Source organism: Tamandua tetradactyla, chromosome 18, assembly GCF_023851605.1.
Source record: "Tamandua tetradactyla isolate mTamTet1 chromosome 18, mTamTet1.pri, whole genome shotgun sequence".
NCBI lineage: Eukaryota > Metazoa > Chordata > Mammalia > Pilosa > Myrmecophagidae > Tamandua > Tamandua tetradactyla.
In genome coordinates this window covers 15,512,661-15,538,683 of record NC_135344.1, presented here as the reverse complement: position 1 = coordinate 15,538,683, position 26,023 = coordinate 15,512,661, and the positions used below count along the sequence as shown (strand labels likewise).

The window sequence follows — 26,023 nt, the reverse complement described above, 5'->3', positions numbered from 1 at the left end:
TCCCATCTCTTATGAAAGACATAAAATTACAGCTCCAAGAAGTGCAGCGAACCCCAAATAGAATAGATCCAAATAGACATACTCCAAGACACTTACTAACCAGAATATTAAATGTTAAAGGGAGAATTTTGAAAGCAGGAAAAGAAAAGCAATCATCACATACAAGGGAAGCCCAATAAAACTATGTGTGGACTTCTCAGCAGAAGCCATGGAAGTGTGAAGGCAGTGGTGTAACATATTTAAGATTCCAAAAGAGAAAAACTTCCAACCAAGAATTCTATATCCAGCAAACATGTCCTTCAAAAATGAGGGGGAGATTAAAATATTTGCAGATGAACAATCACTGAAAGAATTTGTGACTAAGAGACCAGCTCTGCAAGAAATACTAAAGACAGCACTACAGGCAAATAGGAAAAGGCAGGAGAGAGAGAGCTCTGAAGAACAGTGCAGAAATGAAGACAATCAGTAAAGATAAAAGGAGGAAAAAATTAGATATAACATAAAATCCCAAAGATAAAATAGTAGAATAAACTACTGCTTTTATATTAATAACATTAGCTGTTAATAGATTAAATTCCCCAATCAAAAGACATAAACTGGCATAATGGATAAAAATAGGACCCATCTATATGCTGTCTACAAGAGAGTCACTTCAGACCCAAGGACAAAAATAGGTTGAAAATGAAATATTGAAAAAAGATATTTCACACAAAATCAACCAGAAAAGAGCATAGGTAGTTACACAAATATCAGAAAATAGACTTCAAATGTAAAACAACTAAAAGAGACAAAGGACACTCTGTATTAATAAAAAGGACAATCCATCAAGAAGACAACAATCATGAATATCTATGCACTGAACCAGAGTGCCCCAAAATACATGAGACAAACACTGACAATACTGAAGAGAGAAGTAAAAATTTCTACAATAACCATTGGAGATTTCAATACACCACTTGCATCAATGGATAGAATATCTAGATCTAGATATTCTCTGTTATATATAACAGATATAACAGAGAATATCTAAGAATAAGGAAGCAGAGATTTTCAATAATATGATAAGTGAACTAGACTTTGACATTAGAGAACACTGCACCCAACAACAGCAGAATGTAAATTTTCCATAAGTGTTCATGGATCATGCTCCAGGATGCCCCACATGTTGGGTCATAAAGCACATTTCAACAAATGTAAAAAGATTGAAATTATGCAAAATACTTTCCCAGATCATTATGGAATGAAGTTGGAAATCAATAACAGGCAGAATGCTGTAAAATTCACAGTGGCTAAGCAACACAAACTTAAACAACCAGTGGGTCAAAGAAAAAATTACAGGAGAAATCAGTAAATATCTTGAGGCAAATGAAAATGAGAGTGCAACATAACAAACCATATAGGATGTAGCAAAGGCCTTGCTGAGAGGGAAATGTATTGCCCTAAAAACTAAAAAAAAAAAAATGTGAAAGAAAAAAGAAGAGCAAAATTGAAGAATTGACTGCTCATCTGGAGGAACTAGAGAGAGAACAGAAAACTAACCCAAACACAAACAGAAAGAAATAACAAAGATTAGAGCAGAAATAAATGAAATTGAGAACATAGTAATAGAAAGAATCAATCAAACCAGAAGTTGGTTCTTTGAGAACGTCAATAAAATTGATGGATCCTTAGCTAGGCTAAAAAAATAAATAAATAGAGAGGATGCAAATAAATGAAATCGGACATGGGAAGGGAGACATAACTACTGACCCTACAGAAATAAAAAAAGATCAGGAGAAGATACTGTTAGCAACTATAGGCTAACAAATAAGACAACTTAGATGAAATAGACTAATTCATAGATAAGCATGAGCAACCAACATTGACACAAGAAGAAACAGAAGACATCAAAAAACCTGTCACAACTAAGGAGACTGAATCAGTGAAAAAGGAAAAATCCAAGACCAAATGGCTTCGCATATGAATTCTACCAAGCATTCCAGAAAGAATTAGTACCAATCCTGCTCAAACTCTTCAAAAAAATTGAAGAGACGGGAAAGTTGCCTAATTCATTCTATGAAGGCAACCTAATACCAAAACCAGACAATATAGGCATCTATATTCATTCATTGGTGTATAATTTTCTTTTCTCATAGTATCTTTGTCTGGCTTTGGTCATCAGCATCCTTTCTTGGTAAAAACACTTCAAAAGATAGAAATAAAAGGAAATATCTTTATTGTGGTAAAGAGAATATAGGAAAAACCCACAGATAATATCATACTCAATGGGGAAAGACTGAACACTTTCCTTCTAAGATCATGAGCAAGGCAAGGATGCAAACTGTCACCATTGTTATTCAACACTGTGCTGGAAGTTCTAGCTGCAGCAATTAGGCAAGAAAAGGGAAAAAAAAGGCAACCAAACTGAAAGGAAAAAGTGAAACTTTCACTTTTTGCAGATGACAGGATCCTATAAGTAGAAAATACAGAAAACAATATATACAGTAAAGCAACTAGAGCTAATAAATGAGGACAGCAAAGTAGCAGGATACAAGATCAATGCACAAAAATCAGTAGTGTTTCTATGCACAGGTTATGAGCAATCTGAGTGGGAAATCAAGAAAAAATAGCCATTTGTAATAGTTACCAAAAGAATCAAATATTAAGGAATAAATTTAACCAGGGACATACAAGACCTATACACAGATAATTAAAAGAAATTTTTAAAAGAAATCAAGGAAGACCTAAATAAATGGAATAGCATACCATGTTCATGGATTGGAAGACCAAATATAGTTAAAATGTCAATTCTAACAAAAATGATTTATAGAGTCACTGGAATATAAATTAAAATCCCAACAATTTACTTTACAGAAATAGAAAAAAAAAATAATCAAACTTATTTGGAAGGGAGAAATGCCCTGCATATCTAAAAAACATCTTGAGGGGAAAAAAAAAAAAACCATGAAGCAGGATGTCTTGCACTACTGGACTTTAAAGCATATTACAAAGCTACAGTAGTCAAAACAGCATGGTACTGGCATAAAGACAGATGCACTGAACAGTGGAATCGAATTGAGTGTTCAGCAGTGGACCCTCTCATCTATGGACAATTTAGCTTTGATAAGGCAGTCAAATGGACCCAACTGGGAGACAACAGCCTCTTCAACAAACGGTACTTGGAGAACTGAATATCTATATCCAAAATAATGGAAGAAGTCCTCTATCTCACACTTTCTCCAAAAATAAACTTAAAATGGGTCTGGGACCTAAACATTAGAGCTAAGACCATAAAACACTTAGAAGAACATTTAGAGAAATATCTTAGGGAACTCGTGATAAGGTGGTTTCTTGACCTCATACCCAAAGCACAAGCAATTAAAGAAGAAATAAATAAATAAGATCTTCTCAAAACTGAATACTTTTCTGCATCAAAGGACTTTGTCAGTAAAGTAAAAAGACAGCTTATGCAATGGGAGACAATATTTGGAAACTACATATCAGATAATGATTTAATATCCAGAATATAAAAAGAGATACTGCAACTCAACAACCAAAAGACAATCAACCCAAATAAAAATATGGGAAAGGACATGAATAGACAGTTTCCCAAAGAGGAAACACAAATGGCTCAAAAACACGTGAAAAGATGCTTAACTTCACTAGAGATTAAGGAAATGCAAATCAAAGCTACAATGAGTTATCACCTTACATCTATTAGAATGGTCATTATTAAAAAGAAAACTACAATTGCTGGAGAGGATGTGGAGGAATAGATACATTCATTCAGTTGGTGGGAATGAAGAATGGTGTAACTGCTCTGGAAGGCAGTTTGGCTGTTGCTCAGGAAGCTAAGTATAGAATTGCTGTATGAGCCAGCAATCCCATTACTAAGTATAAACCCAGAGGAACTGAAACCTGGGACATGAATGGACATTTTCTCACTCATTTTCAAAGCAGCATTATTTACAATTGCTAAGAGATGGAAACAGCTCAAATGTCCATCAACACATGAGTGAATAAACAGATTGTGGAATATATATATGATAGAATGTTTCATAGCTGTAAGAAAGAATAAAGTCATGAAGCACGCAACAATGTGGATGAACATTGAGGACATTATGTTGAGCAAAATAAGCCAGAAACAAAAGGACAAATACTGGATGGTCTCATTAATATAAACTAATTATAATGAGCAAACTCTGACAGTTGAAGTTGAGAATACAGATTATCAGGAGACAGAAAGAGTGTGGAGTTTGGGAACTGATGCTGAAGGAGTTCAGAACATTCAGTGGGATTGATTGTAAAGATCTGGGAATGAATAGCATAATACTATGTGATGGATGCACAATAATGCATGTATAATAAAGGTGAATGTGAGCGTGGTTGAAAGAGGAAGGCTAGGGTCATGTATGATACCAGAAGGAAAGATAGAGGATAAAAACTGGAACCGTATAACAAAGTGACTCCTAGAGTGGGCAGTGATGGTGATTAAATATACAGATTTAAGAAAGTTTCTACATAAGGGGCAGCAAATGAATGTCACCATTGCAAGATGTTAAAAATGGGATGACAAATGGAAAAATACACTAAATTCATATGAGAGTGTATGGTAAACAGTTACATTGTAGTGTTCTTTCATTAATTGTAACAAAGGTAATATGCCAAAGCTAAGTGTCAATAAAAGGGGATATAAGGGAGGGGTATAGGATTCTTGTTTTGTTTCTCTTTTGTTTTTTCCTTTTCTCCTCTTCTTTCTTTGCAGAAGAATTGGAAATGTTCTCATATATTATGGTGGTGAATGCACAATTATGTGATTATGCTGGGAACCACTGTGCACTTAGGATGGATTGTTTGGTGTGTAAATAAAACTGTTTAAAAATAAACAGAAGGATACAAATACTGAGAATATATGAAGAGAGAAATGTAGCTATTCATCATTGTGCTTGTTCTACAAGAGGCTAAATATATAGATGCAACATGATACTACAATCCTGTTATTAGACAAAGACTTGGACGAACTGAAAGTAAGGTCATGAATGGACATTTGCAAACTGATGTTTATGGTAGTGTATTCACAATTTGCCATGGAAAGAGTGGCCTAAGAGTACATCAACTGATGAATGGAAAGGTGAACGATGGTGTATACACACTTTGAAATATTGCATGGCTGCAAAGGAATGAAGTCAGCTGTTATGCAAATAGGTGAATGAACCTTAAGGACATTGTGTTGAGTGAGATAAACCAGAAAGAAAAGTACAAATAATGCAGGTAGATATAATAATGCAGTAGGTACACAAGGGAACATCTTTGTAATGGTAAATACAATCTTCTAGGCAAAGACCACCCCAAACTGTTTTTTCCTAAATCATTCAAGGGAACAATTGTAAAAATATTTGTTAGCAATTTTTAGGAGAATGAACATCTAGAAAAGTATAGGAATTCTTAGTAAATGCAGATAAAGAATAATAATAAAAAATACAACTAACTTGAATTTTTTTCTTTTTCTGTTGACATGATTTTCTTTACCGTAAAGAAAAGGTAATGGAGAGGAAGGTAAACGTGCTTCTAGGCCTGCAGGACTATTATTTTTAATAATTTATTTATTTACAATGTATTCTTGTGTTGTTTTTATCCTAAAAAGGTAAAATATATGTACTATGTAGTATTATTTACATTCCAGATACAACATATAAATATTGCACATCTTTATCTACTTAGATATATTTTTTATTATTCACTTTTTCCTAGCTCTATCTTCCTTTATTTGCATGTGTTTTTCTCTATGCTGCTGTTTCTTAGCAAGAGTCTTAATCAAAACTGACTTTTAAAAAGTGCCCTCATATAGAAAGTTACTAAAAAGCTGAATAAAAAAAGCATGTTCAAAAATTTTTAAAGAAATATAAATATACCCTTTGTAAAATTAGGTTTCAAACGAAGGATCGGGAAACCAATATGTATAGAGGAGTGAAATACAATAGACAGAAAGATGACTGAAAAGATATATCTGAAAAAAAATTGCTTACTGAAAAGGGAAAGATTAAGGGAATGAGAAGAATGTTATCACAGATATCCACCCAAAGCTTTATTATGATAAAATAGTCAGCTAACAGAATAAAGAGAATAAGTAAGTGTGGTATTTTGGAAAAGGAACAAACCTTACTCTCCTGAAGACTATCATCATAATTCAGTGAAACATGTCAAACATGTTTAACAAGAGTGTGCAATGATGAAAAGCAGGTGCAGATGACTGAGGAAATGGCTGGTGGGGTACACTGGTGTTCTATGAAGAGATGAATACCATCATGAGTTGGGGAGTCTCTGGATTCAATGCTGAGCCCAGGTCTGTTCTCTGCAGTTTCCTCGATGACTATTTATGCACCAATAACACCAAAATTCACATCCCCTACTTGATAGCCCTCTATGCTCCAGACTTGCATATCCAGCATCTACATAATAGAATTGTTTGGATATTTCAATCCAGGTTTCTCAAATAATGGCTGAGTCTCAACTTTGCATCCCTGTTTGTCTCTTCTCACTTGATGAGGACTCTGCTTACCAAGCTGTTTACCAAGGGTTAATCCTTCTGAACTCTGAACCTTATCCATCCATCCCATAACCCTTTTCTGCTCACTTTCACTTCAATTTAATTTTTTTTTTCGTGGCCACTTCCACTATTTTGACTGGCATCATCATCATTATAGCATTATCTACTAATTTGGCTTTCCTACTTCTACTTGTTTCGCTCAAATCGATTTTCAACACAGCAGCCATTCAGATGTTTTGCAAGTGAATATATAATTGCTACATTTTCCCACATAAAAGTGATCAATGGCATTCCATTGCATTTACATCAAATTCAGACTCTGGAGCAGGATTATAAGGCTCCGTGAGACCAGGCCCCTGCTGACCACTCCAGGGAACTCAGCATTCATGTTTGCTTTCCTTAGTTCTGCTAACTCTCTAATCATTTTCAACCCTTCAGCTTTTACATATTCCCATCTATATGCCTAGAAGATTGAACCTATTCTTAGACTGGCCCAGTAAAAAAATTATCCTCTAGGTCTTAACCTAAAGGACATTAATTCAAAGATTACATAAATGCTCCAATCCAAAATAGCTCTTCCCTGTAATCCTTTTCAGACTGATCTGTACTTTATTTTCAAAGAACTTATCTTAATAACTGTTTGATTCAATTTGTTAATATCTCTGATTTTGCTTCCAAACAAGATTGTAAAACTCGTGTTGGCAGAATTTATTCTTCTGTTTCATTCACCAATACATCCCTGAAACTAAAAAAGAAAAAGCCTAATCTATAAAACGTTCTAAGTAATTATCAATCAAATGGATCCATTAAAATATTTTATAAAAAGTACTCTAACTACTTAAGACCATTAGTGAACATTACAAGTTATTCAGCCATCAAAGAAATATATATGGATACCTAAAGAGGTTTAAGCTATCAGACTTAGAAGTATGTAGAAAATTAGTAGTAGGAAAAAATAGCTAAAGAAAAAGGGCTGAATTTCTTTGCTATAAGCACTTACACATAACATGTGGGAGAGAATTGCCTGAGTATTTTAACCTCCTCCAAATCAGTGTTTCTTGTACTACACAAGTCATTAATTGTCATGTATGGGAGTCATGTGTGTAGGCGTGTGAGGAGGAGAAGAGTGAGAAGGACATTTAGCTTTAGAAATAGAGATGGAAATAGAAAAATATCAGCCTGGTTCTTAGTTTGCCAGGGCTGCTGTGGCAAACTACCACAGACTAGCAGGCTTACACAGTAGACAATTATCATCTCACGGTTCTGGAGGTCAGATGTCCAAAATCATGGTGTTCGCTGTGCCATGCTCCTCAAAAAGGAGGGACACTGTTCCCCGCCTTTCCCCTGCCTTCTTGAGGATGGCCAGCAATGCATGCCTTTATTTGGTTTCTGGTGGTATAACTCAACCTCTGCCTCCATCACAAGTTGTCTTCTTTCTTCCAGTCACTGCTTCACTTTCTGTGCCCAAATGCCTTCTTATAAAGACATAAGTCAGATTGGGAAAGGATACACCCTAATCTACTTTGGCATCATCTTAATCAATAACATCATCAAAAATCCTACTTACAAATTAGTTCACATTCACAGGACTGGGGGTTAGAACTTGAGTATGTCTTTTAAGGTCACACAATTCAATCCTTAAGAGCTTTAATCACCTGAAAAGACTCAAATGCGTATTAATTAATACCCAAATTCCTCTCAATAAATCAGGAACACCTTTTATAATTTTATTGCAAGACCCATTAAGGCCTTGCTCACTGCCCAATCTTTGCCGGCATGCACTGCTACATAACCAAACATGCAACTACAATGGGCGGATTTGCTCCAGTGTTTGCATGACCCTCTCCATGGGCCTGATTCTGCCACAGTTGACATGTACATAGTTCTACCAGCAGCCAGTGGCATTCGTGCATAATTAAAGATGGCAGAATTAGGGCCATACACTCATTTCCATGCAAATGTGCTTGGGAAAATAGCATACAATACATTAAGTAAACATATTTAGAATGAATAAACACACTCAGCTAAATTTTCAAACATCTGTTCAAGCTCATGGTAATACCCCAAATTTGCATACCTACCATTTTTAAACAGGGCTTAATTTTGCCCTCCATATAATTAGATGATTGTAGCCTTTAAACTCCCCAATACATAACTTTCATGATACAGATGATGCTAATTATCATGTACAAAATCCAACTGTATTTCTTTTTAGCTTTGGATTTCTTCCTGTGCTTTACGTAGAGGAGAAGGGCACAGCAGGGTCTAGGATCCAGAGAGAATTCTTATGCATGTTCCAACTCAGTTCATGTGCTATCAAGAAAAAAAATAAAACAAATTGTTTGCATAACTGTGCTTTCCACCATACACAAATATAAAAATTCTAACCATCTGATACATATTATATTCACTTAATGGCATAAACCTGCCATTGCTTATACTTTATGTACCCCAGCATTCAAATAGCAGTGTGGTACCAGTTTTCTGTTTTGTCCTGTTTTCTATTTTTTATTTACTGTGTCCTTTGTAGTTTCTATCAGCTGCTGTCAAAAATCATACAAATACATGACACATGATCTACATAAAAATGTCAGGCTTACTTTGAAAATAAAGTTTCCATCAAGAGCCCTAGCTTCCTTTCCAAACAAATTAATGAAACCAACTCCCTCCTAAAAAAGAAATTCAGGAGCAGACAAGGCAAGGATTCATTTATTTTGATTGCTTATAACCTGTCTGTGCTGATTTAAAAGGATGCATGCCCCCTAGAAAAGTCATGTTTTAATTAAAATCCCATTTCACAAAGGTAGAATAATCCCTATTCAATATGGCATGTTTGAAACTGTAATCAGATCATCTCCCTGGATGATGCGATTTGGTCAAGAGTGGTTAAAAACTGGATTAGGTGATGACATGTCTCCACCTATTCGGGTGGATCTTGATTGGTTTATTGGAGTCCTGTAAAAGAGGAAACATTTTGGAGAGTGGGAGATTTGGAGAGAGCAGAGAATGCTGCAGCATCACGAAGCAGAGAGTCCATGAGCCAGCGACCTTTGCAGATGAAGAAGGAAATACCTCCTGTGGAGCTTCATGAAACTGGAAGCCAGGAGGGAAAGCTAGCAGATGGACGCCGTGTTCGCCACGTGCCCTTCCAGATGAGAAAGAAGCCCTGACTGTGTTTGCCATGTGCCTTCTCACTTAAGAGAGAAACCCTGAACTTCAGTGGACTTCTTAAACCAAGGTATCTTTCCCTGGATGCCTTAGATTGGACATTTCTATAGACTTGTTTTAATTGGGATATTTTCTTGGCCTTAGAACTGTAAACTAGCAACTCATTAAATTCCCTCTTTTGAAAGCCATTCCTTTTCTGGCATATTGCATTCTGGCAGGTAGCAAACTAGAACACTGTTTCAAAATATATATTATTTGCAAAAGAGATATCAAGACTAGCTGAAAGCAAATAGTATCTCTTACAACTCTTTTCAAAGTTGTGCTTAGAGAAAACTGCACTGATGATTAGTGCATCTTGAAAAATTGTGTGCTCCTCCCCAAATATATGTAAAAAATAAATGAATGTTGTAACTACTGTAAACAGATAGGGCAAAATTATTAGAATTCATTTCAGGTTAAGTCAAATTTACTCACTTGTTCAATCATTCATTCATTCAACACATAATTACATATCACCAATTGTGGACCTAATTCTTTGCCAGTCTTTGTGGACATGTGTTTGACTATAATCTCAGAGGTTGTGCAAACCAAAGACAATTAAAATATGCTATGGTATTTCAATGATATAGTAGTAATCCACAAATAAAGTTTAAGTTGCTAATAATATATGTTTTCTTTGATGGCTAAAAATGTATCTTTTCTCCTTGCATCATGAGGTGAAATCCAGTTCTCCTCCCCTTCAGTCTTGGTGAGTTCAGTGACTCCTCTGATTAATATACCACGGAAGTCATGACAGGCCAGTTTTAGGGCATAGTCTTTACAAGAGTAGACAGCTTCAACTCCTGTTTCTTGGAACACTAGCTCTAGGTGAAACTAGTCACTACATAAGACTGACCATTCTTATGAAAGCACCATGCTGGGAGGCCTTGTGTAAGTATTTTGTCCAACAGGCCCAGGGAGGCCAGTCTCCATGCATTTTTGCCAAGATGCCAGCTATGTGAGCTAAGATCTTAGGGGTGGCCACACCAGCCCATCTGCCAGCTGAATACCACCCAGTGACCGCAGTCAATGCCATGTGGAGCCAAAACCCTGCCCAATCTGTATTTTCTGTCCCACAGATTTGTGATATAATTCAGAGATGAAATGGCTGTTGTTTTAATTCTTTATGACTTAGAATAATTTATGATTCATCCGTGTGGTCTACTTTAACTAAAATCAAAAACAATAAGGCATTGGCTTTGGATTGCATGGTAAGCAGCAGATATGAGAGTCTAGACAGGACTTTGCGAAATGTGAGAGCCCACAGGAAATTCTGGATGCGAGTTGCAAAGACAGTGAAGAAATTGTTACTGGAGGCTAGAGAAATGGGCAGAAAGGCTGACAGCACAGTTTCCTGAGTCACATATGGATAGAAAATATACTAAATGTCCTCATAGATACATTTAAGAAGGTTTCTATGAAGAATATTGAAAGTTCTACATAGTTTATTTTAGGCACAAATAATAAGAAAGATGAGCTAAAAAAAAAGTAACTGTTGAATTTTGAGCAGAATTTAGAAGAAACATAAAGGAGTCAGGATTTACTGGGATCAAACTGAAACTCATCCCAGTCTTTCCCTGAAAAAGTTCTTCAGAAAAAAAGTGGCTTTAAGGCAGAGGTCCAGGCCACTTCCTATAAAGCATGGACGTGTATTGAAGGATCTCAATAGTGTAGCTTCAAGCACCTTTAATGAGACATCAGAAAGAATTAAAGGTAAGCCCAGTGAGCTTCTAAGAATCTCAAAGACATGCTTATAAGATCCATTTTAAATAGACTAAAAGCTTCTAAGATCTTCAGAGTGTGGTTCTTACAGAAAACTAACTCTCAGCTCAAAGTAGAAAAGAATGGAAATGACACATGGGTGTGGCTTTTGTCTAATGGCTTAAAATAGACTTCAATTCACAGAAACCCTACAAGTTTTAAACCCATTACACCAACTTTGACTGAAAAAGATAGTATAATGTAACAAAGGGCCTATGTACTCTCAAAGCTTGACATAGGACACAGGCTGAGAAAGTACTCAGTATTAAACTGTGTTGATTTGAAACTTTTGTGTACCGCAGAAAAGCCACGTTCTTTTAATCTGGTTCAGTATTTCTGTGTGGGATCTTTTGATTAAGTTGTTTCCATGGAGATGTGACCCACCCAATTGTGGGTGGGACCTTTTGATCAGGTGGTTTCCATGGAGATGTGTCTCCACCCATTCAAAATGGGGTTTCTTACTGGAGCCCTTTAAGAGGGAACCCTTTTGGAAAAAGCTTCAAAGTTTACACAGGCAGAGACCTTGGGAGATTCAGAAGGAAGTGAGAAGCTAGAAGAGAGAATTAGTGTATATCACCATGTGCCTTGACAGCTGACAGAGGTATTCTGAGTGGCATCAGTCTTTCTTGAGTGAAGGTAACCTCTTCCTACCTCAATTTGGATATTTTCATGGCCTTAGAACTGTAATCTTGTAATGCAATAAATTCCCTCTTTTACAGCCATTCCAGGGTGGTACAACAGTGGCTCAGTGGCAGAATTCTTGCTTGCCATTCCAGAGACCTGGGTTCAATTCCTGGTAGCTGCCTGTGCAAAAAATAAATAAATAAAATAAAAAGCTATTCCATTTCAGCATACTGCATTCTGGCAGCTTTAGCAAAGTAAAACATATTTGTCATTGAGCTGAATCAGGAACCCAGGCAGTGAAGTCAAGAAACATAGAAAATATTTTCCAGGCAGCGTCCATCACTGGGCCCATTCCAAAAATTTGCCACATGTGTCCAGTAGATTTCAAAACTACTGTGAACCATTAATGGTTAGATGTTCTTTTTCCCCTTTTTGAATGGAAATATATTTTCCAGTTATGCTATGTCAGGCTTACTGTTGCATATTGTGTATGTGGTGGGCAAATGGAATGTCTCTGTAGTGCACAGGTTTCTGCTGGAGGAAACTGGTCTCAAGTAACAGAACCTCAGAAAACACGGACCTTGTGCAAGCCTGAAAATGTCATCGTTACTAATACTCTAGACTTTTCACCAATGTTTTATTTGTGACTTCAAGGGAAGCATATACGTTATGTAATTAGAGTTTAACAAGTTAAAGACTTTGAAATTAAAATTTATTTTTGATTTGTTTTAATGGATGGACCATGTTGAAGAGTATTTAAGGAACTCTACTCAATGAGGCTCATCTGCACAAGTCCTGGTTTTTCACAGGATTCTGAACTTCAAACCAATTTCTGTAAAGAAATGAAACTTTTGGGGGCCAAAGAAGTGACTGAATTTATTCTACATGTGGGAGGTGTGCAATGAATTTGTATTCAGTGGACTGAATCTAGTATTTTAAATTTCTTGTTTGCTTTTATTGCCACAGTTTTCTGCTACTTCTCACATTGAGAGAGGACATTTAACTGTTCTCTCCATGAATCCAACTGGTTCTGTCACTGATTTACAAATAATAGATTAGTCCTGTATCAGGTCTTAAGAATCTGACAGCTTCCACTTATTATCTGTTGAAATGCTAGCTAAAAGTAGAAAAGCTATCAGGTAAGAATTCCAACTACCCTCAGGCCACCATGTTGGAGAGGCCATGTATAATTACTGCAATCCACAGTTGAGATGAAACTCCACCTTCCAGCTACCCCTGCCAAGGCATCCGATGTGTGAGCAAAGCCAAGTTGACCCTCCAAGCCATTCCATCTGCCAATTTAATATCTCTAGGTGACCTACTTTACTGCCACAGACAGCAAAATGGCCCAGCTAAGACCTGCCCCAATTTTTTATTAAAAAAAAAATTATGAGATGCTATAAAATTTCTTGTTTTTATTAAGACACTCAGCTTGGGGATAATTTGTTAAGCAAAAATAGATAACAAGGACATAAGGTTTATAAAGGTCTTACATGTTGCTTGAGTACTAGTATTGATGGAAATAAAAAATAAAACATATATGGACTATGAAGACCTAAACTTCAAATAATTTCATCAAGATATAGGCTTTTTCTACAGTATTTTTTTAAAAATGCTTAAATGCTATGCGAGTATTGCATAGGCTATTTAAAAACAGCCATTAAAATATATTTAAAATAGTGTTTAAAAAGTTATTTCTAAGTCCAGATTATCTTAGTTACTTCATTTATTTTATATATTTTTAAAATCCTAAATAATTTACAGGTACTGATTGCAGTGTACAGTGTATTAAAATGATAGGCATTTTTTTAACTTTTGATTATATACTGTAACATATATACAAAGCAAAGAAATAAAAAAGCAATAGTTTTCAAAGCACTCTTCAAGAAGCAATTACAGGAAAGATCCCAGAGTTCGTTGTGGGCTACCATACAGTGCTCTCAGATTTTTCCTTCTAGTTGCTCCAGAGTATAGGAGGCTAGAAGGCTTAAATATTTTTTTTATCATCACAATCAGCTTTTTTTCCTCCTTTTTTTTGAAAAATAACATATATACAAAAAAGCTATAAATTTCCAAGCACAGCACCAAAATTAGTTGTAGAACATATTTCTGAGTTTGAAATGGGTTACAATTCCACAATTTTGGATTTTTACTTCTAGTGGTTCTAAAATACTGGAGACTAAAACTGATATAAATTTAACGATTCAGCATTCATATTCATTTGTTAAATCCTATCCTCACTGTATAACTCCACCATTACTTTTGATCTTTCCATGCTTCTCTTTAGAGGTGTTTGGGCTATGGCCATTTTAAATTTTTCATATTGGAAGGCTCTGCCACTAACATGGGGTAGGGAGGTGGAACTACCTGATGTTCTGGAGAGGCTGGGCCGTCTAGGTTTCAGGACTTACCTGGACCAGGGACCCATCTGGAGGTTGTTAGGTTTCTGGAAAGTTACTCTAGTGCACGGAACCCTTGTGGAATTTTATATATTGCCCTAGGTGTTCTTTAGGATTGGCTGGAATGGTCCTGGTTGTGGTTTGGCAGGTTATGATAGGTAGCAAGGTCTAACTGAAGCTTGCATAAAAGCAACCTTGAGAGTAGCTTCTCAACTCTATTTGAACTCTCTCTGCCATGGATACTTTATTAGTTACACTTCTTTTCCTCCTTTCAGTCAGGACGGAATTGTTGATCCCACAGTACCAGGGCCAGATTCAGCCCTGAGAATCCTTTCCCACATTGCCAAGAAGACTTCCACCCCTGGATGTCAATTCTTAAAAAAATGATCAGCATGTTTTAAGAACTGAAAATATGTGACACAGTATTATTGGTTAATATCTAGAGACATTAATGACAAAAATCTGCAATATACTGCATTGACTCATCTATTACTATAGATATTAAATCCTATTTAGAGAGACATTTTTTGAGATAAATTGAAGCAAATGATGATGGGCATCATAAACTCTAATTTTACACATAGTATTTGATAAATTATGTCTAATTTTAAATTGCAATATTCTTTTCCTTTACAATGACTGCCTAATTTATAATACCTATTAAGTAGTAAACAGAAAATCTCCCTATCTGAAGTTAAGTAAAAGAAGATATTCCATTCCTTCATATGCTTATTGCTATTTCCTTAGTAATATTCAGTATCTAATAATATAAACCCATATTAATATCCTTATAACTTATTTTTTTCAAAATATAGGAACTGAAGTGTAATGAACAAAGCAGAGTAATTACAATAAGAAATATATTTCTCATTATAAAAATTTTATTGCTAAGGTCACTTTGGAAAGAATAACATGTATTTAATAGGGTTTGCAGAGAGCTGAAAGAAATCAGTAAAACCGGACAGTGGCGAAGGTAGTGAAAACCCTTTGAAGGATGGGTCTGAGTACTGTTACTCTCTAGAGCATTTGTTAAATGATCCTTTTTTCTTCTACTTTGCCACAAAGAGCTGCCTCTGAAATCAATAGAAATGTGATGATTTTCAAAATATAACTAATAGGATTCCTCAAGTGATGCTGACGAAGTATTGATACAATCACTGACCAATCAGCAGGTAGATTTTGTCCTAGGTAGATTAAAAAAAAAGGTAGGAAAAAAAACCAAAACCCTTTTACAGCAAGCATTTTAAAAATGGGAACTTCTAATTATTTCATAGAAAATATTACATCAACTCAAATAAAATAAGTAACCAAATCCAACTGGCTATAATCAGTCCCTGAAATGTTCATAATATTATATTCCTTTATCAATTAATTATGTATACAATAATTGTGAGCATTAAAATATGTTAAATTTTAATTTCAATGCTAAATGTGGTATCAATTTAAGTTGTACATTTTTACTGTAATTAATTTTAAATTTTTCTCTTAATAATATGTTAATGTTTATTCTTGGAAGAATTTTGTCATCAAAAATCAAAATCTATTAGCTCCATTGGAATATTTTAAGCATAGATAGACTGCTTTAAGTCAATAGGTATCAGTGGAAAAAAGATCAGTAAAAAAGATTGATAGATATACAGGTCTTTTTAAACAAGATGCCTCATCAAGTCGATTGCTCATGTTTATTGAATTACTCTTTCGGGAGTAGAGAATATGTTTTTATTCTCCTCTTTTAATCATCTTTTGCTAGAGGGTCCTTATAATCTTCTTATAAGGGAAGAAGAATTCTATAGCAAACTAACTAAGCAAAGAAACTGGCAATTTTAAATGGAATCTATGACTTTTTTCTTATAAATGTGGCTTGCCCTCATACATCTAACTATCCTTCAATGAAATCACCTTTCATGATGACAGAACATATTTGGTTTATGAGAAAAAGTCATTAAATTTTGTACACTGCATATTCCACAATCTATATACAACTACATTTAATCCTTACAATTTCACAATAATATAGTCATCCTAAAACTTATTTTACTGATGAAGAAACACAGATTTAGGAAGATTAAATAGCTAGACAAAGAATAAAAATAAATAATATTCCATTTGTAAAAAAAGTTTGTGAGCTCATAATATCAAGATCTCACCCATTAATTCTGCTTTCTTTACACCATACCCTCCAAGTTGTGCCTTCTTAATCATAGCATGTGGTATTCCTAAATCTCATAATTTAATAAACAATGACACAGTGGCTAAGATGAATAGTAATAAAAACCAAAACCAAATACATTAATGATAAATATACTTTTTATTCTTTTTTTCTTTATTCTGTGCTAATACTTTCATCTCTCACTCCCAAGAATATATCCACTATTTCCAATATTGCATTGATTGGGAGCTAGATTCATTTTTAATAAGAATGAGTCAGAGGTCCCCAAGGTATACAAATGGCATTGTGGATATATACAGTTTCTCCTTCATACTTTGTGTAAACAGAATTAATTATTGGGAGTGTTGAGGAATGGGGTTTCTTAGAAGTGGACTCTTTATCTTTCATTCATCATAAATATAGCAATATTATTAGCAAATTTAACGGAATTCTTCAAGGTCCTCTAATGTAAGCAATTGTATCTAACCAATTGGCATTGATTTTAAGAAGTACCACTGATGTGTTGGTGTGAAATGAAAAAGTGAATAACTGAACATATCTGGTATGACTGATGTGCTGGCTTGAAAGGATTTATGTACCCCAGATGAGCCATGTTTTAATCCTGATTCAATCTTGTGCAGGCAGCTTCACAAAAACCCATGCAGCCAGAAATCTTTGGAGATGAAAAAGGAAAACCCCCCCTGGGGGAGATTCATGAAACAAGAAGCCTGAAGAGAAAGCTAGCAGACATCGCCATGTTCACCATGTGTCTTTCCAGCTGAGAGAGAAACCCTGAACTTCATCAGGCCTTTCTTGAGTGAAGGTAACCTTTTGCTGTTGCCTTGGATTGGGCATTTTATAGACATGATTTAATTGGGACATTTTCATGACTTTAGAACTGTAAACTAGCAACTTATTAAATTCCCCTTTTTAAAAGCCATTCCATTTCTGTTGCATTCTGGCAGCTAGCAAACTAAAACAATGATGAGAAACATTGCAACCCAACTATCCCCAAAAGAGAACTTGCTGTGTCTCCACTTGACTTGGTCATCAGGTAAACCTGTAGCTACCACTGCTGAGCAAACTGAATGAAACACATCCCTTACCTTGGCAGGAAGAGCTGCAGGCTTTTGAGAGAAGTGGCTATTTCCCTTCCTCTCTACTGTGGAGCAAGTTGTTTCCCAGTATGTTATGGAAACACAGGCTTAGGAGAGAACAGTAACTTTCAGCAAATGGCCACTTTGTTATATATATAGCACAATGGATCCAAAAGAGCAGGGGAAGCTCTCCAATAGTGGCTGGTCTCCCAGGGAGGCCAACTGCTCAGGTCAGGATGACAGCTCCACATGCTACACTTCAAGTCAGAAAGAAGAGACCCTAAACTTTTACTGTTGAGTATTTAGGCATTTCAGGGGCAGGGCTAGATGATAAGCATCTGGGATGCTTGTTTCTGGTCTTGGGTTTAAGGTCTGGTCAGGCCTTTTCATTAAACTTAACACCTCCCCTAGTTGTGGGAAGGAAACAGACTGAAACATTGTCAGACACCAGAAAAGGAGACGTGGGGGGGGGGGGTGTAGGCAAAGGCTGGGCGTGGCCACCAAGCTTGTGTCTGTGACTTTCTCAGCATCTAACACCCTAAAATAATTCTGGTAAGTTTACTTCTACTCTCCCTTCTATATTAAAGAGTGGTGGGAGTTGGCAACGAAATAAGTATGTACGTTCAATACAAAAAACAAAAAAACTGGGAAAGCCCTGTAACCTGATTATAGTTAACTGACGACTAAGTGACAGCACTCTAATTCTCTCGCTCTGATGAAATGGTGTCCCATAACTTTAAGGTACATAATTATATGGATGAACATAAGCTGTTTTTAGTTGTGATATTCTCAGGGAACTATATAAAGCTAGGTCATATATGATTATATGATAAATGATTGTGTCATTTTAAAAATAAATTCCCTTTCCATATTGTTGGTTAAGTAATAATTAATGCCAAAATAGTTGAAGCTAAGTGAGCAAACCCATTTTAGCACTCATAACAAGATATGAGAAAGAAATGTGCCTATCTTACCCTGACACAAATTTGAAGTAGTTTATTTTGAATAGAAAAAAAATTCACCAGGGTAGTTTATAATCATTAGCTTGAAAGAGAATTCCTAACTGATTTATGTCAAAGAAGTACTTGAGGTTTTTCATTGAAGATTATCATTAATATATTAGTTGTAAATAAATCTTGACAAATATTTGACTATCTTTTTTTCTTTCTCTATTTTGTTTAATGTTTGTAGAACTCTTATAGATCTCTGGTTCCCTTTTATCCAATAAGAAAAAGCTATTGCTGCTAAGGTAAGGGGGAGTAAAAATATGCAAAAAGAAAGAGCTACTTTAAGGGACTTAAGACAATATTTATTTCAGGTTCTTCAAATAAAATGAGGAATAAATTGAGGTCTCTAGGATCTAAATTCATTCTCTGAATCCAAAGGGCTAGAGTCTTTAGTAGCTTCTGTGCTTTTATTTTTGAAAGAACAAGGACAAAAAAGAAATGAAGTAGAATAAACATAAGTAAAAAATGCAAAAAATGTGCCTCTCTTCTGATTTTTATATATGAAGATTTCTAGATTACATGTGCAAGTACCATGCAATGGGTCAGCTTAAACAACAGGAATTTATTAGCTTACATTTTTGAGGCTAAAAGAAAGTCCAAATCAAGGCATCATTGAGGCAATGTGTTCTCTCTGAAGGCTATGACATTCTGGAACTGACTGCTGCTGATGAAACTTGGTTCTTATCTTGTCACATGGCATGGCATGTGGCCTCTCCAATCTCTTCTGGGTTCTATTGACTTTCAGCTACTGGCTACTCCCTGTGGATTGCTCTCTTTGTGTCTGACTTTTATTTTGCTTATCAAAGTGCCAGTAATAAGATAAGATCCATCCTTAACTTCACCTTGACTGAAGTAACTTCATCAAAAAGTCCTATTTACAAGGGATTCATACCCATAGAAATGGATTAAGTTTAAGAACATGTTTCTTCTGGAGTATATACAGCTCTAAAATGCCACACTAGAATATCGGCTCTTTCCTAGTTTTGATTTCCTAAAACAGTTAATGTAAACTTCAATAATGTAATTACACATTTCAATGTATCAGCCCTTGTTAATCTTTTCCTTCTTAGTTAGCATAAAATATATTTATTTAGTACATGCTATGTGCAGGCATTATTTCACTAGAAGCTGGCAAAATTGTCCTCTGACTTGAAGAAATGGCTAAATTCTATTATGAAAATATATATTTCAACATATTCATAATTGTGAGACTGATCAATGCACATAAAAAAAAGTCAAAAAAGCTATGGAAATGGTTAATTTCAGTGAAGTTCAGCAGATATCTGAATGCCCCTTCTCTGGCAGGCACTGAGGTGAATTCTGATAGATGTGTAGATGGTAGCCAATTAAAAGTGGTAAAAGAAGATCTCTAGACAGAGTGCTAGGGATAATGATGAGCAAGGTTTTATGGGTGTCAGATGATTTAACATGATCAGGAATTTATAATGCAATTTTGTATCTTTAGACTGCATTGGCTAAAAAAGTAAAAGGGTCTAGTTATGTGGTAAGCACTAAGTCCTGGAAGTACCAAAACACTGCCATAGAGCCTAGGTCACTGTTTTAGTTTTGTAGGATGCTTAAAGCAAGTACCATAAAATGTTTCAGCTTGAACAACGGGAATTTATTTGATATTGTTAGGATCCAGAAAAATGTGCAAATCAAGACATTATCATGGTGATACTTCCTTCCCAAAAAATCCTTGGCTCCTCTGTCACATGAAAAGGTACATCAGTAGCATCTTTCCCTTCTCTTCTGTGTTTTGGTGATGTCACCTTCTTGTTTCTGCAGCTTTTTTTCTCTCTGTATTTGTTGCCTTTATAGAGAACTCCAGTAAGAAGATTAAAACCCATCCTGAATGAAGTGGGTCACACCTTAACTGAATAGCCTCATCAAAAGGTCCTATGTACAATGAATTTATGCCCACAGGAAAGTTTTAATTCAAGAATATCTTTCATATGTACATACGGCTTCAAGCTACCACTCCACCCTGGGGACCCACAAAAGACAAATTTTCTCCATATGCAAATACATTAATTCCATCACAATATCCCCAAAGTCTAAAGGCCTTTCAGAAACAATGCAAAGTACAAAGCCACATCAAAATCAGTAATATGGGTAGTCTGTCCTGGAGCACAATTGCCCTCTATCTGTGACCTTTGAAGCCTGGAGAACAAGTTATCTCCTTTCAGTGTACAAACGAGGGATATGCACAGCTTATACATTCTCATTCCCAAAGATATTGGGAGGAAACCAGGGGTCACAGTTCCAAAACAATTCTGAAACCCTATATAGGGCATGTTCTATTACATTTCAAGGTCTGAGAGTTGTCTGTGGAATGATGCTTTGTACTCCAGACATTATGAGTGGTAGGCCCAAACTTTCCAAGAGCTTTTATAGTGGCCATGCTCTCTCCAAAGACTGGAATGAAAACTTCACCCAGATTCTCTTCAATCTCCAGAATAAAGGCTCAACCCTCTCAAAACAGTGGAGTGGTGGCCAGACTCTCCACAATTCCTGGGTTTCGTAATTAGATTCAGTTGTCAGTTTGGCCAGGTGAAGGCACCTAGTTCTGTTGCTGCGGACATGAGCCAATGGAATGTGAACCTCATCTGTTGCTGATTACATCTGCAGTCAGCTAGGAGGCGTGCTTGCTGCAATGAATGATGTTTGACTTAATTGGCTGGTGCTTAAATGAGAGAGCTCAAGGTAGCACAGCCCAAGCAGCTCAGCATACCTCGTCTCAGCACTCGCAGCTTAGCCCAGGCCTTTGGAGATGGAGAAAGGAATCACCCTGGGGAAAATTGTTGGAACCCAGAGGCCTGGAGAGAAGGCCAGCAGAAACCATCCTGTGCCTTCCCACATAAGAAAGAACCTCAGATGAAAGTTAACTGCCTTTCCTCTGAAGAACTAATGAAATAAATCCCCTTTTATTAAAAGCCAATCCATCGCTGGTGTGTTGCATCCCTGCAGCTAGCAAACTAGAACACTTGGAAATGTGCTCTACCCTCTCTGAAGGCTGGGGTGGCAGCACTCTTCCTGAATAACAAAGCAGAAGGCCTGCCCTCTCCATGTGCCAGGGCCTACCCACCCTCTTCATATACATGGTTAGGTCTGCTCTCTTGGTCCAAGAGTTCTTTGGTTCATGCCTCAACTTCTATGGTTCTTCCCCTGAAGTGAGCTTCCCTTCAATCTGTCTTTTTTCTGCCCCTTTTATTTCAGACTGCCAGTGGTTCCAGTCATACAGATCTTACAAAAAACTTGTCAATTTTGTGTATAGTACACAGGGGTCCAAGCCATCAGACAGTAGGACTTTCCACAGATCCTTCCTGGATAACTACTCTCCAATCCTGACTTGCACTGAAATGGTTGCTGGATCCATGTTCAGTTAAAGCCTCACATGGAGCACTATTCCCTCACTTTCTGAAAGCTCAGAATTTTCCAAATCATCAATTTTAGTTTTTTTTTTTTAAGCCCAGGAGTTCAGTTCTCAATTTATTCCTTTCCTCTCACATTTTACTCTAAGCTGCAAGAAGAAAACAGGCTGCAGGTCTCCTCAGCCATATTCAAGCTCTTCACTCTCAAATTTTGCCTTCCATCTGACATAAGAACTCAATTTTGCCAAATTCTCTGCCAAATGTGTCAGTTTGCATTGACACATTCATCATTTCTGTCTAAGGCCTCATCAAAGCAATCTAAGCCTTTCTCTCAAACAACTCACCATTCTTCCAGCCTCTACCCATTACCCAATTCCAAAGCCATTTCCACATTTTTGGTATTTGCAATAGAAGCACCCACTCTCAGTAACAAAATATTTTTTAGTTTCCTAGGCTGCTTAAATCAAATATCATGAAATAGTTCAGCTTGAACAATGGGAATTTATTCATATATGGTCAGAGTCCTGGAGATTATTCAAATCAAGGCATCATCAAGGTAATATTTTCTTTCCAAAGACTGGCTGCTAATGATCTTTGGCTCCTCTGCCATCTGGGAAGATACATGGCAGCATTGGCTAATCTCTCCTTTCTCTTCTGGGTTTCATTGATTTCAGCTTTTTGCTTACATGACTTTCTCCGTATATAGTCATTCCCCTTATAAAGGACTACAGTAAGAAGATTAAGATTCATCCTGAATGAAGTGGTTCACATCTTAGATGAAGTAGCCTTATCAAAAAATCCTACTTACAATGGATTTATGCCTACAGGAATGGATTAGATTTAAGAACATATTTTTCTAGGGTACATACAGCTTCAAACAACCACAGTCACATTTGACTTTAACTCGAAGGGTATAGATTGGTATTAATACTTTTGATGCAGAAAATACCATACACATATTCACATATTTAATACATTGCTTTAGAAGGAGAAAGGAGAATGTGTTGGCATGGGATTGAGGGAGATAGAAAGCCATGAGGTGAGATCAAGAAAAAGAATATGCATCAAAGTGAAATATGCTTAGAAAAGTGATGCTTTCTAGAATACATGTGGGACAGACTGTCAGGGATTCACAACTGACTACATGTAGTAGTTAAGGGAAAGGTAGGGAAAAGAAGGATAAAACAAATTTTTTGAAGGAAAGAGTAGAGTAATACTTTGTTTCTAGGTTGTCCATAATATGGGATTCAAGCAAATATATTAAATTCTATGTTATCTAATTAATTGGTTTTATTAGCTAATAGAATGTAAATATGAGTAAAATATGGACCCAGAATTGTTTGAGAATTTTTTGCTCACATTATGAAATAACAGGAATCTAATTCAAAGGTATATTAAAGGGTATTTTGTTACCTTTCAATTCTCTGTGAGAAAAGCTGTCTAAAGTGAGCCAGAAAAGACAGCGCAGTTTCCAGCACTAAGATATGGCTCTTTCACTGCAGAGCTACTCAATTTATCCCAGTTCTAGTTGATCTTATCCTCAAAAGAGACAGACAATCCTCCAGCGTAAAAGGTGTTTGAGTGTGTTTCTGATCAGTGACTGCTCGATTAATCAAGGTGTCAACCACCCAGAACCCTTATAGTGATCAAGATATTGAAGACACCTAAGAGAAAAATAGAACATGAATCTCTGTTTTGTTTTTTCTTTTCCTCATTAAATATGAGATAACTGGAAGACTAGATTGTGTGTCTGCTGCAGCAAATCCTTCCTGAGCCATTAATCCTGAACTATTAGGAAAATGGCATGCTCTTACCCAAGAGGTAGAGTAATTTTCATATATATTCACCTTTTAATTATAGTGTCACAGACCATTGAAATTATCCAGACAATTTTATCACGTCAGAACAGGGATCAGTTGGCTTAAGTGTAATGCATTCCCAGATATGTGTGGTTATAGAATGTGATGACAGCAAAGCAGTGAGGAAGTGGTCAGAAATCTGGAGTCTGGCACTGACACTGCCAACTGATACAATCACTGTTTCTAAGGCCTTCCAAACCTCATTTCAAAACTAAGGTTTACAACCGAGGCACTGAAAATGTTTGCCCTGAATATCTTTGTTCTGAAAATGTTTGTTTGACAACCAGAGCAGGTAGACATCAGCCTTGTTGATTACCAAACCCTGATATTCTTTTCAGAATATATCAAGACTCAAGAAAGGGCATAGACAGTGCTAAACCAATTCCACAAAAATTACTAAATGGCCCTCCACTCTTCTGACTAACAATGTACCTCCACTGTAATCCTCCTGTCTTCTGAATAAAAGTTAGTAAGATACACAATCATAAATCTACCCTCCACCCCACATCTTGACATTGCTCAATCCAAAATTGGCCTCTGCATCCCTATCATCTCTTTAGAATCTACTAGCACAAACCCAAACACTAGTAGAGGCCCCTTCCTAATTTCTTTTCTAAGACACTCCCAAGGTTCTTCTGAGGGCACCTTCTCCCGTAGTTACACATCAAATACATATAAACTCATTTGACCTCAAAAAGGTACGTTCTAGTTTGCTAGCTGCTGGAAGGTAATGCACCAGAAACAGAATGGCTCTTAAAAAAGGGAATTTAATACATTGCTAGCTTACAGTTCTAAGGCCAAGAAAATGTCCCAATTAAAGCAGTCTATAGAAATGTCCAATCTAGGGTATCCGTGGAAAGATACCTTGGTTCAAGAAGGCCAGTGAAGTTCAGGGTCTCTCTCTCAAGTGAGAATGCACATGGCAAACAGGGTCAGGGTTTCTCTCTCTCATCTGGAAAGGCATGTGGCGAACATGGTGTCATCTACTAGCTTCTTCTCTTGGCTTCCTTTCACGAAGCTCCCTGGGAGGCGTTTTCCTTCTTCATCTCCAAAGCACTGGCTGATGGACTCTCTGCTTCTCGTAGCTATGTCATTTTTCTCTGCTCTCTCTGAGTCTCTCTCATTCTCTGAAATGTTTCCTCTTTTATAGGACTTCAGAAACTAATCAAGACCCACCCAAATGGGTGATGACACATTTCCCCCAATCCAGTTTAACAACTACTCCTGATCAGATCACATCTCCAGGGAGATGATTCAATCACAGATCCAAACATACAGTATTGAATAGGGATTATTCTCCCTTTACGAAATGGGATTTAGATTACAACATGGCTCTTCTAGAGGACATACATCCCCTCAAACCAGCACAATGTGTATGACAATAATTTCATAATAAAAAATTAGGATTTGTAGAAAGAGGTCACATCTAATTTAGAAAACAAAGAATGCTACATGAAGTCATGAATATTTAAGATTGGTATCAAGTAAAAAAATTCAAAGATATAAAGAACTGAACATATCAGCACATCCCAGATTGAGGATAAATATCATCAAAAGCCCAAGATGGAAAGAAAAAAAAACAACACAATGCTTTTAAGTTTAACCAGTACAGATTATTTTATCAACTCTGTGTACAAAATAAACCACTACATGTTTTATTTTCTCAGTTGTCCATTGCACACTGTCCTATTAAATAGTCAAGTGTTTCTGTCTCAGAACTTCCCAATCCATAGTTGTCTGGGAATATGCTTTAACCAGCCACCACCTCCACCCCCACAAAGTCATAAAAAACAACATGGAGAGCATTCCATGTGTCTGCTTGTTTATTACAACTATGGTGTCATGCTTGAAGGCTGTACTAGCAGAGGTCTTAGAAGGAACTGTGATGCAGACCTGATGCTTAGATTCTTGTGCAGGCAGCAGTTCTCCAACACAAATGAATCATGCTTTCTTACTGCTAGCTTTGGCCAGAGGTGATTACCTTTTTTCTCTGAAAATTTTATCTCCTTAATTTACGCTA

At 36.3% G+C, this 26,023-nt stretch overlaps 1 long non-coding RNA gene across 1 annotated transcript; it reads right to left on the bottom strand.

Annotated features, from left to right (window-relative positions):
- Positions 1–8,740: 8,740 nt before the first annotated feature.
- On the bottom strand, positions 8,741–17,883 carry LOC143662527 (uncharacterized). Its single transcript, XR_013165387.1, has 3 exons — positions 17,773–17,883; positions 12,146–12,298; positions 8,741–8,839 (listed from the first exon to the last, which is right to left on the bottom strand). It is a non-coding gene; the product is annotated as an uncharacterized LOC143662527 (long non-coding RNA).
- Positions 17,884–26,023: the final 8,140 nt, after the last annotated feature.